This window comes from Petaurus breviceps, unplaced genomic scaffold, assembly GCF_028583685.1.
Source record: "Petaurus breviceps papuanus isolate PSGF00001 unplaced genomic scaffold, PetGlider_PUasm1.0 490, whole genome shotgun sequence".
Lineage (NCBI taxonomy): Eukaryota > Metazoa > Chordata > Mammalia > Diprotodontia > Petauridae > Petaurus > Petaurus breviceps.
In genome coordinates, this window is record NW_027186352.1 from 14,353,699 (window position 1) to 14,366,578 (window position 12,880).

Consider the following 12,880-nt stretch of genomic DNA (forward strand, 5'->3'; position numbering starts at 1 on the left):
ACATAGAGGGAGATGTATGGACATAGAGGGAGATACATGGACATAGAGGGAGATGTATGGAGACATATGGACATATATGGAGATATACAGACACAGGAAGAACAAGCACGGGGGAGCTGGTCCTTCGATGGGGTTACCACATCGGTGAAATCACAACTCCATTGAAGTATTAAAGGTTTTATTCTTTGGAGGAAATTGCCTTGGAAAACACTTTTACTACATGTGCTTTTTCTTTATTTTGACACTCCAAGAGATGGAAAATAAGATCCAGTATGTTTGATTGAAAGAAAGATCAATTTCAATTCTGCCCTGGTCAGGTCACAGCTAGAGGACTGTGCTCATTTTGGGATGGCATGATTTCAGAACGACACGAATAAGCTAGAGAATGTCAACAGCAGGATTACCAGGTTGTTAAAGGTCACACACACATACATGTACAAACATACATACACACTCACACATATCTATATGTATGCATATGGAACACACATATTTTGTATATGTAATATATACATATACATCTACACATTTACAATTTTTTCTCAATTACATATAAAATTTTTAAACATTTCCTTTTAAAAATTTTGAGCTCCACATTCTCCCCCTCCCTTCCATCCTCCCTCCTTGAGGAGGCAAGCAATTTGATATAGATTATGCATGGGCAGTCATGCAAAATGCATTTCCATATTAGCCACGTTGCAAAAGAAAATGCAGAAAAAATACCAAGAATAGCAAAGACAATTAAAAATGACTTTAATCTGCATTCAGATTCTGTCAGTTCGCTCTCTGGAGGGAGATAGTATTTTTCATCACAAGTCCTTCAGAATTGCCTTGGATCACTATATTCTTCAGAATAGATACATCATTCATACTTGATCATCATACAATATTGCTATTACTGTGTACAATATCTTTTGGTTTTGCTCACTTCACTTTGCTTTAGTTCATGTAAGTCTTACTAGACTTTTCTGAAAGCATATTGCTGGTCATTTCTTATAGCACAATAGGATTCTGTCACAGTCATTTGCCACACCTTGTCCAGCCATTCCCCAAATCATGGACATCCACTAAATTTCTAAGTCCTTGCCACCACAAACAGAGTTGCTGTAAATATTTGTTTACATATAGGTCTTTTCCCTTTATCTTTGGTTTCTTTGGGAGACAGACCTAGTAGAGGTATTGTTTGGTTAAAGGGAATGTACAATTTTATAGCCCTGTGGGCATAGTTTCAAATTGCTCTCCAGAATGGTTGGATCAATTCACAACTACACCAACTGTGTTTTAGTGTCTCACTTTTTCCACATGCTGTCCAGCATTTATCATTTTCCTTTTCTGTCATATTAGCCACTCAGATAGATGTGAAATGGTACCTCAGAGTTGTTTTAATTTGCATTTCTCTAATCAACAGCAATTTAGAGCATTTTTATATGACTATGGATAGCTTTGATTTCTTTATCTGAAAACTGCCTGTTCACATCCTTTGAGCAGTTGAGGAATGACTTGTATTCTTATAAATTTTACTCAGGTCTCTATATATTTGAAAAATGAGGCTTTTATCAGAGAAATTTTCTATAAAAATTTCCCCACCCCCAGTTTCCTACTTTCTCTCTAATCTTGGCAGCATTAGTTTTGTTTGTGCAAAACTTTTAAATTTAATATAATCAAAATTATCTATTTTATATTCTGTAATGTTCTCATCTCTTGTTTGGTCATAAATCCTTCCTTATCTGTAGATGTAACATAAAATTTTCCATGCTCCCCTAATTTGCTTATGATATCACCCTTTCTGTCTAAATCATGTATGAATTTTGACCTTACATTGGTATACAGTGGAAGAATTTGATCTGTACTTAGTTTCTGCTGAACTGCTTTGTAGTTTTCCCAACAGTTTTTGTCAGATAGTGAGTTCTTGTTCCAAAACTATCTGTTGTGTACCTAATATGCTCCAATGATCCTTCACTCTATTTCTTAGCCAGCACCAGATTGTTTTTGATGATTACTGCTCTGTAATCCAGTTTGAGATCTGCTATTGCCAGGCCACTTTCCTTCACATTTTTGTCATTGATTCCTTTGATATTCTTGACTTTTGTTCTTCCTGATGAATTTTATTGCTTTTCTACCTTGATAAAATCAATTTTTGGTAGTTTGATTGATTTGTCACTAAGTAAGTTAATTTAGGTAGAATCGTCATTTCTATTGTATTGACTTGACCCAGTCATGAACAATTCATATTTCTCTAGTTGTTTAGACCTGATTTTATTTGTTGTGAAAAGTGTTTTGTAATTATGTTCATATACTTCCTGGGTATGTCTTGGAAAGTAAAATCCCAGGTGTTTTATATTGTCTGCTGTTATTTTAAATGGAATTTCTCCTTCTATCTCTTCTTGCTAGACTTTGTTGGTGATATCATATGTGGATTTATATGATGTCCTGCAACTTTGCTGAAGTGGTGAATTATTTCCACTAGTTTAGTTTTTTTTTAGTTGACCTTCTAGGGTTCTCCAAGTATATCATCATAACATTTGCAAAGAGTACTAATTTTATTTCCTCATTGCTTTTTCTAATTCCTTTGATTTCTTTTTCTTCTCTTATTGCTGTAGCCAGCATTCCTAGTACAACATTGAATAATGATGTTGATAATGAAGATCTTTGCTTTGCCCATCATCTTATTGGGAGAATCCATGCTACATTAAGATTAGTTCAAAGAACTGGACAAATGTAACTTGGAAAAAAGAAGACTTGGAATGAGGGAGACATGAAATTGTCTTCAAGTATTTGGAGGATTGTCACATGGAGGCAACTTTCCCTCTTTTGTCCCAGAGGGAAAAGCTATGAGCAAGAAACATTTCAAAGAGGAAAATTTAGGTCTGATGTCACAAAAAAGTTAAATCATTAGAATGACCCAGACTTGGAATGGGAAGTATTGGGAGGTGGTGAACTTCCCCACCATGGGAAGTTCGCAGACAGAGAGACTAAAGGATCATGTGTCATATTTGTTACAGAGGGAAGCTTTGTTCAAGCCCAGATTGGCCTGGATGGCCATTGGGGTTCTACCTATGCTGAGATACTTTGATTCTAGTCAGTATCATTCTCTTCCCCTTGTGTCAACCACACTGAGCTATTTATACATTTTATTTTCCAGTAAACAGGACTGAAATACAACTGAACAACAAAATGTAGGCTCCCTGTGGGTAAAAGCAATGTTATTTATCATCTTTGTATACTCATTGCTGTGATGGTTATGAGCAGGCTTAATTCTTTAAACTAGGTATTAGTCAGAAGAATCAAAGTAAAGGATGTCATTAAAGAAATGCATAAATGATAAAGAAAATGTGGTAAGAACTAATGATGACATTTGGCTGACCCATAGGCTTCATTGGCATCCTTGCCATGTCAAGAGTAAGTGTGTAAGGCCACTAGTAATATGAGCCCCTGGGGCAAACTTAGGGGCAGCATAGAGAAGATTATACAAGATGGACTTATATAGATGCATGGCTGTCTTCATTGTTGGAAGGGCCACCCTCATTAGTGATATCCTAGGTCCATTAGCATTTAGGGGAGTATTGCCATTGCCTAGCCCACTGATAGGTTCTTTATAAGTATTCTTGATTTTTGAAACCTGGGCATTTTCTACACAAATGGTTGGCTTAATTATTTTGACTGAACTGAGAAGTCAAACATTTCATTGATTTTTTCCCTCCTAGATGCTTGTGGGCTATAGAGCCAGAAGCAGCCCTCCAGTCTGTCTGGTTTAGGACCCTCACTTTATAAATGGAGAAACTAAGGCCCAGAGCCTGGATAGTAAATAGCAGCTTCTGGATTGGAAAACTATTTCTCTGACTCTAAATCCTTCACTTTTTCTTCTTGCAGAGTTCTAGTTGTCTGAATTGACCAGATTTATGAGTTATTTGGTGCCATGTGTGGTTAGCTATTCTTCCTTTAGAGATGGCAGATGAGGATGGAAAGTTTAAGTTTGAATCTCTGGAGCCTCCTGCTTTACAGCCCTAGTTGTAACATAACTTCATTCAAGAAATTAAGTGGAGAAGACAGATGTTAGGTCATTATGATGATAAATGAAGTCCATAGAAAACTTCGAGTATTTTTCAGGATGAAAATAAGGTTATCTTTGAATAATTTGGGCTAAGCCTTTCTCAAGGATGAAATATTCTTTTCTCCTCTTGGCAGCAAAGTTGATGTTTGCATAGGAAGGAGGGAGGTGGAATATTCGAGGAGAGGCCCTGTTTCCCAAACAGATGATTGCAAGGTTCAGTGCCCACTGCCAGCATGTCAGCCTGAGGGAAGCAGGATAGCTTCAGTATTCAACCTGTGGGATTTGGGTCCATCAAGACTCATGCGTGGAAGCCTTGTGTCAAAGCTGCCAGGCAGAATCACCAGACCGAAGGCACAGAGCTGCCTTTGTAGCATTCAAGTAACAGGAATATGGACATATCAAATGGTCGTTCTTCTGTAGGATCCTGTTGGCAGCTCTTTTTTTTTAAGGATGATTAGAATCTGCTTTCATAGGAAATGTCTGGCTGCAGTAGGCAAGCAACTGCTTTCTTGTTGCATCAGGGTCTAGGAACATAACCACAAATAGGGATGTTTTTTTTTCCTGATATCTTTGATGAAACAGAAGCCTAATAGCTTTTCTTAAAAGCCATTTCCTAGCTCCTTTACCAGTAAAACAAAGGATGTACAGACTTTTACTCACAAGACCTGTGAGGTCTTTTCTATTTAGAATTAGTTGATACAGTTTGTCATATCAGTTAATGAGCCTAAAGGTAACAATCCCCTACTCCCCCCAGCTGTTGTCTCTGGAATCCCCTAATTTGAAGACTTTTGAAATATCTGTCCTTGGTCTTGGCTAGCAACATGAACCCAGGAAATGAGTACACATTGCTTTAGAGAGAGAAGCGTTTAATGGAGACCATACAATTAGACAAGGCTATCACAAAACACACACACTCACACACACACACACTCACACACACACTCACACACACACACTCACACACACACACACACTCACACACACACACTCACACACACACTCACACACACACACACACACACCACTTAGCATAGTGCCTGGAACAGAAGAACTTCTGTATAAATACTTACTCCTTTTTCCTTCTTTCTGAATCCTTACTCAATAATGAACATGCTAACTAAAGTAGAAGTCTCACTACCACATACATTGATCTTCAGGGGAACTATTGGTTCAATGACATACAAATCTATGAATAATGAGTTTTAGAAAATAAAACTTGAACTCCCAAACATCTCAAACACTCAATTGTTTGACCTGATCTTCACACACAATATTATATTCCCATTCTCCATATCTTTGTCCTGGCTGTCCCCCATGTCAGGAATAGGGTTCCTCCTGACCTCCCCTTCTCAGAACCCCTAATTTGCTACAAAACTTAGCTCATGTTACCTTCTATGACAGCTTTCCTGATTCCATTCCCCCTCCTCCCCCCAGATATTAGGGCGATGCTCTCTCCTCCAACCTTTCAAACACCTTTTAAATATTTTGCTCCCCCTCCCCAGAAAGGACATTAACCAAGCTTCCTGGCCATAAGCCAAATCTCTATCTACTTTTCCATGTTAGTTCTTGTGAGAAACCACATGACCTTGGCTAAGTTAGTTTCTGCTAAGTTCTCTGGGCAACCATCTAAACTGCCCATATATGAAGCCATACTTACATACATTCACACATAATACATTTAAATGTGGGCATGTAGACCCCTCCCCTCCTCCTTCCCTCCCTCTTTTCTCATATATAGAAAGGAGGAGGAGATTTTTAACTTCAACGAAATAAAAATGTGTATATTAAGTGAAGCCCAAGTCTGGCTTGCAAATTGCTTCTTGCTTTAGAAGCATAATAATTTATATTGAGCCAGTTTTCAATAATCATCATTTCATTGACTTGGATAGTATGTGTATACCTCCGAGGGGTATTTTTACAAAGAAGAGAAAGCCTAAGTTGGGGACCCTGTGATTAGGAGCATTTTGACCTATTTGTCCAGCTGGTTGCAATGCCCCAACTTTATCTTGGATGGGGCAGATGAGAAGCCAGTGCCCAGAATGCACTGTCTGGCACCTTCTGTATCCTTTAGTATCTCTGTCCTGTGTAAAAAAAGCCTTCTCGGGGCAGCTAGGTGGTGTAGTGAATAGAACACCGGGCCTGGAGTCTGAGTTCAAATCCAGCTTCAGATGCTTAATACAAAACTAGCCATGTGACTTTGGGCAAGTCACTTAACCCTAATTGCCCTGCCTTCCTCCCTCCAAAAAGAAAAAAAAAGCCTTCTTGTCCTTCATGGTTCACTCTAATGCTGCTTCTTCCATGACTCATTCATTGTTTTCCTAGCTAGAAGTGACTCCCTTTCTGCTGGGTCTGCTCTGATTTCTTATGTGGTCTTCACAATTTTCTTTTAAAAAATATTTAAAGTTATTTTATTTTAAGTTTATGAAATTAAAAAAGATGATTGCAGAGGACATTGCAAATCTCCTATACACAACTTGCTATTCCTTTCAAATATATAATGATACTGCCTTGCACTCCAGAAGTGATTACTGTTAGACACAAATAAGTATATATATATATATATATATATATATACATATACATATATATATACATATATATGTTAGATCATTCTATACTTACTTACCTACTTCTATTGATCAGTTCTTTCTCTGGATGCAGACAGTGCCTTTCTTCATATGTCCTTCAGAGCCAATTTGGGTATTTATAATAGATGTAATAACTTATTTACTCAAAGTATTTCTCAAAACAATATTGTCATTACTGTACACAGTGTTCTCTTGGTTCTGCTCATTTTCCTCTTCATTATGTTGTGCAAGTCTTTCCATGCTTTTCTAAGATTATTGAGCTCATCATTTCTTCTAGCACAGTTGTATTCCACCACAATCATATACCACAACTTGTTCAGTCATGCCCCAATTGATGGGCATCCCTCCAATGTCTAGTTCTTTGCCACAACAGACAGCTGCTATAAATATTCTAGTACGTATAGGTCCTTAACCTGCATCATTGTGCAACTTGCTTGTCATTATTTGTATACATAAATTGTCTTCTTTCTTAGAGTATAAGCTCCTTGAGGGCAGGGACTCTGTGTTTTTAATTTTGTATCCCTAGCTGAGAGTGCAGGGCATTGTATGCATTCAGTGATTAATAAATATTTGTTTAATAGAATTTGTATTTTCATTTAATTAATGTTGATTGAATGCCTTCTACAGAGAAAAATGGCTAGAGTTCTCATCTTCATGGAACTTGCCATATAGTGAAGGAAATGAGGTCATTCCTGTAGCAAGACTTCAGGAACTGGTTATTTAGTCAGGGTTGGTCTTCATTCTGTCCACACAGATCATAACCTTCTACAATTTAGGAGACAATTTGTGAGATTTTTTCCATGGACAGAAAATTCATCTCTTTCCAGTCAAACTGGTGATCAGGCTTGGAACTAGGTGAGATTGGTCCCTGGACCCACAGATGTAGATCAAAGTCATCAATCAACAAGCATTTCTTTACCACCTGGGAGGCATCAGATAACCTGGAGACCAAGATAAGAGCAAAGCAGTCCCTACCCTTCATGGTAATGAGGGAGACAACATGTATGCACATAGATAGATACAGGACACAGGACATGCCAGGTGACCTTGGAGGAGGAGACACTAACAGCTGGGGAGACCAGGAAGGCTTTGTGCCTAAGGAGGTCCTTTAGCTGACCCTCAAAGGAACCCTGGGCTTCCATGAGGTGGAGGTGAGGAGAGAGAACGTTCCAGGCATGGGGCACAACCTGTGTGACGGCATGGGGGTGGGAGAGAGAACATTGTGTGTACAATATAGCCATCGAGTCATTAGGGCTGAACCAGGGTGAATGTGGAGGGAACTAACAGGCAAAAAGGCTTGAAAGATGAAATGAGTCTAGCTGTGGAGAGTTTTAAGCACTAGACAGAGGAGTGTACATTTTATCTCAGAATTGTCAGGGAGCCACTGGAGTTATTTGATTTGAGGGTGGGATAAGGTTAGAGGATCAGACATGTGATTTAAGAAAATCTCTGTGGTAGATGGGTAGTAGATGGATGGGAGCTGGGAGAGGCTAAAGGCTGGGAGACCAGTCTGGAGACTCTTAGAAGAGTCTGCTTGACAGGTGATATAACAGCCTGCACTAGGGTAGTTGGTGACTGTGGATGGAGAGAAGAGGTTGAAGAAAAGTGTATTCTAGAGAAGGAAGGTACAAGATCTGCCAGTCAGCAGGCTCTGCACTGGGCCTTTCTTGCTTTGCAGGTTGTGCCAAAGTCTGCCTTCCCCTGGTAAGCACTGCCAGTGACTTCCACACTGGGAGGAGATGCTGGAGGAAGGCCATGCATACATCCCTCTAATTCAAGGTTGAACATGAAAGTGCCATCAGACTGTAGAAAATGTCTAGGGAATTCAGAACATGGAGAGATCACAGCCCACTGAGGGAACCAGGGAAGGCTCCCTGAGGAAGATGCATTACAGTTGCCCCTTCAGGGATGGGTGGAGTTTGGACAGAGGACACAAGAGGGAAGGCCATTCCAAAAAGAGGGAAATGCAAGGATAAAAACCCAGTAAGTCAGATTTCCAGGGATGGAATTTTGGTGTATTTCAAATTGTGATTAGCATTCCTAGAGTGAGACTGCTGGAGAAAAAGACTGTTTGATCTTGTCCCTTGGGCCTGGAATGACTTCCTCTCCCAATCTACTGAGCTCTCTCACCATCCCAGCCCAAATAATTGTGCACTCTGTGTTTGATTTTCATCTGTCTTCATTTTGGCTGTTGCATATCCTGTCTCTCTTAATCGAGATTCTGAGCTCCCAGATGCCTGAAGTTTTCTGTAACCTCAATTCCCGTCCCTAGCCCAGACAAACATACAGGAAGCTACTTAATACACATGCCTTTTGGTAGCAGTAATGAATAATTATAATAAAATATAATATAGGAAATGCACGCTCTCTAGTCTATATACTACCATTCTACAGAAATTAATAAATACATAAAATAATTATGGGTATGCAAATCATGATAAATAGGAATTCATTCAGCAAGCATTTAGGAAATACTATGTGTAGGACCCTGTTCTAGGTTCTGTGATGCAAGAGTATTATGATGCTGCTCACAAGTTTACATTCTAATAAACAAGGGACTCAATCAATCAATTAATCAATCAACAAATATATATGAAGTTCCTTGTCTGTGCTAGATGCTGGGGATACACACATTCTTTTTTTTTTTTTGCCTTTTGGAGGGCAATTGGGGTTAAGTAACTTGCCCAAGGTTGCATGGATAGTTTTTTTTGTGTGGGTGTTAAGTGTCTGGGGCTGGAACCAAACTCAGATCCTCCTGACTCCGGGGCCGGCGCTTTACTCACTGCGCCCCTAGCTGCCCGGATACACACATTGTACCATTCAAAAAGCTTATATTCTGCCAAGGGAGACTCCAAGTACATAGATGCATAGAAATATACATACACACACACACGCACACACACACATGTACACACACACACAACAGAATTAATAAAAGGCAATTTGGAGTGGAGAGGCACAAACTGCTGGGCAAAAGCCTCATGTATGAGATTTAGTTGAGCTTTGAAGGAAACTTGTAATTCTAAAAACAGACGTGATGGGATAAAGTATTCCAGGCATGAGGGACTGCCTGGTCAAAGGCAAGGAAGCAAGAGTTAGAGTGTCATGTGTGGAAGCTAGTGAGAAGGCTGGTACACTGGAATTGTAGAATGTGTAAAGGGTAGTAATGACAAATGAAGCTAGAAAAAAGTAGTTTGGAGTCAGGTTGTGATGGACTTTAAAAGTCATACAGAGAAGTTTGGTTTCAACCCTAGAGGTAATAGGGAGTCATTTCGAGCTTATTGCTTTGGGGAGGAGGAGACATAATCACATCTATATTTTAAGAAAATCACTTTGGTCATTCTGTGAAAGAGACCTTAGAAAAAAGAAGATGAGGCAGGGAGACCAACTATAAAGCCAACATGATAGACCAGGAGAGAGGTAATGAGGACTGAATTAGAGTGGTACTCAAGTTTGTGGGGAGAAGACATCTGACCCAATGAGCTAGTGTGTGTGAAAGTGCCTTAGAAAATGCTTAAAGCACCTTGCAATGGCTTCTCAGGAAGCTGCTCATGACCAATTTCTGTGACTTTGTAAATGTCTAAAATTCTAATAATCAAGGAACCCAATTAATCAATCGGTACATATGTGTGAAGTTCTTTGTCTGTATTGGGCCCTGAGGATCACACATTCTACCATTCAAAAAGCTTGTATTTTACCAAGGAAGACTCCAAGTATATAAGTGCATAGAAAATGACTATCACAGTGCTAATCACAATCCGAAATAAATCAAAAGCATGTCCCTGGGACTCTTAGTGGGCTCTTGTACTTGCATTTCCCTCTTTTTGGAGTGTTCTTCCCTCTTTTATCATCTGTCCAACCTCCATCCACCCTTGAAGGGGCAACTCAAATGCACCTTCCAAGTCCAGAGAAAGTGGCCCAAATGTCAGAGAAATCCAATGACACCCAGTATCAAGTACAACATATCAGTATTGCGTCAAGAGTTGAACGCACATCTCTATGATTTCAAGTTAAGCATCCTATTCATGACCCACGGGACATCTGCATGGAAAAGTGCCAGGTGTTGTTTTCATTATCCATTGCACATAATTATATACATATAAAAATAATATGTGGGGATGGTATAATCAGTCATGTTGGGGAGATTGAAAAGGGATTTTCATGAATGGCTTGTAAAAACATTTTGAAATATAGTGCATTAAAGAAATATTAGTAAATACAATTATCTGAAAATTAATGATATTCCCTTTAAACTTGCAGAGGAGCTGATTTCTACTCCCTGCAATCTTAGTTCAGATAAACGTTAACTGTGGACTTTAGAAGAATTATCTCTGGATCTCCTGTTGTTTTTAAGCAGACTAAATCAAACCCTTGTTTTTGTAAGAGTAAATCAAATGTGAAAAGTGACCAGAGATAAATATGAGAAATGAAAGCATCTCTTGGCAGGAGGAAAATTTCTTTTTAAAAAATGTTTTTTTATTAATAGACGAACAGTGTGTTTGGTGGCTGGATCATTTATAATATGTTCTGTCTTTCCCATGGAGCTCTGCCCAGTTCAAATAGTCTTTTTTGAATATATAAACAGATGTGCACAGATTCTCTCTCTCTCTCTCTCTCTCTCTCTCTCTCTCTCTCTCCCCCCTCCCTCTCCTTCCCCCCCCCCCCCACTTTCTGTGGTTCAGAAGAAAGTTTCCAAAATAAGAGACTGTAGGAACAATGATTAAGAATGTGAAATGTTTATGTTTCTTTTTTCTCTCCCTTCCCCATCCACTTCCTACTTTGCCTCTAACTTTGGGAACATACAGCCTCTTTGTCTATGGGAACAGAGAGAAGTCCAACGAGGTCATGTCTACACAGAAGCAGCCCAGCTCTGTGGGAGAGAATGAATCTGTCCATGTGGGCACAGACCTTAAGCTGCAGAATATTAAAAAGAACCCTTCCAGTTCTCTGTCTTCTTGGAGACTGTTCTCCAATATTCCATTGTCATGTGGAAGGAGGATCCAGGGTTTTCGCCACCCCACCATAGTGAGGGCCATGCCATGGATCTATTCCTACGTGGAATGACATCCAAGGGATTTGCTTCCCTCCCTCCCTGACTTGTCTTCAGAGGTGACGTGTGGTACCTTCGATTTCAGTTTCCTGTGGCTTACTTGAATGACTTCTGCTTTTGATGTTGTTGGTCACACTTTTGGTTATGGCTGTACAGCACAACAGAGTCTATAAAGTTCCATCAATCTAGAAGAGTTTCAAGAATCATCCGGTAGCTGACTGTCCATGAGTCAGCAAACATTTATTAAACACCTACTGTGTGCCACACCCGGAGCTGGACACTTGGGAATACAAAGACAAAAATGAAACACTTTCTGCCCTTCCCAAAGCCGTCATTCTATTAAGCGTGGGAAGAGGGAGTAGAGCCTGTCCATAGATAACTATATCTGGCCTTAGATATGTACTAGCTTTGTGACCCTAGGCAAGTCACTTAACCCTCTTTGCCTCAGTTCTTCATCTATGAAATGAGCTAGAGAAAAAAATGGCAAATCTCTCCAGTATCTCCGCCAAATAGGGTCATGAAAGGTCAGACATGACTGAAAACAGCTCAAAAAATGGATAACTACATACCCAATAATGTTTAGGAGGAAGAGAGCATGAAGAAAAGTGGGGGTAGGTGAGTAAGGACCGGATCAGGAAATGTGCATTTCTGGTCCTCAAAGGCCAGCCCAGCCAGGTTCAGAACAAGGCCCTTCATTCATTAAACTGTGTTCATGGGAATGATGCGCCTTCCCCCCACCCCATCCCCCAGCTTGTCGAGAATATCTCTTAGATATGGAGATTACAGTTTGCATTGGCTGATGGATGCTTCATCGCCAAGCAAGGGTCATGGACAGAGTGCTGGCTTTGAAACGGGAGGATCTTGAGCAAATCACCAAGCCTCAGTTTCTTCAAGTAAAAAATGAGGGACTGGAATGGGTGGCCTCTATTTGAGCTCTTACTCTATCATCTTATGGTCCTTTGGTCTTAAGCCTGAAGTAAGGTGCAAACAGAACTGTGTTTCAACGTTCTTGCTCCACAGGGCAGATCAATGTAGTCTGGGGACTCTCAAGAGTAGTTGAACTCTGCTCAGGTAGCTTTGCCTATAAACTGTCCCTGGGGCAATCAGCTACTCATGGTGTGTGTGTGTGTGTGTGTGTGTGTGTGTGCGAGTGTGTGTCTGCATGTGTGTCTGTATGTATATATGTGTGTC

The 12,880-nt window shown here is 39.8% G+C and overlaps 1 protein-coding gene across 1 annotated transcript in view; it reads left to right on the forward strand.

Annotated features, from left to right (window-relative positions):
- PRKG1 (protein kinase cGMP-dependent 1) overlaps nt 1–12,880 on the forward strand; it is a 1,429,727-nt gene that overhangs the window by 65,502 nt on the left and 1,351,345 nt on the right. The gene's annotated exons all lie outside the window — the stretch shown is intronic.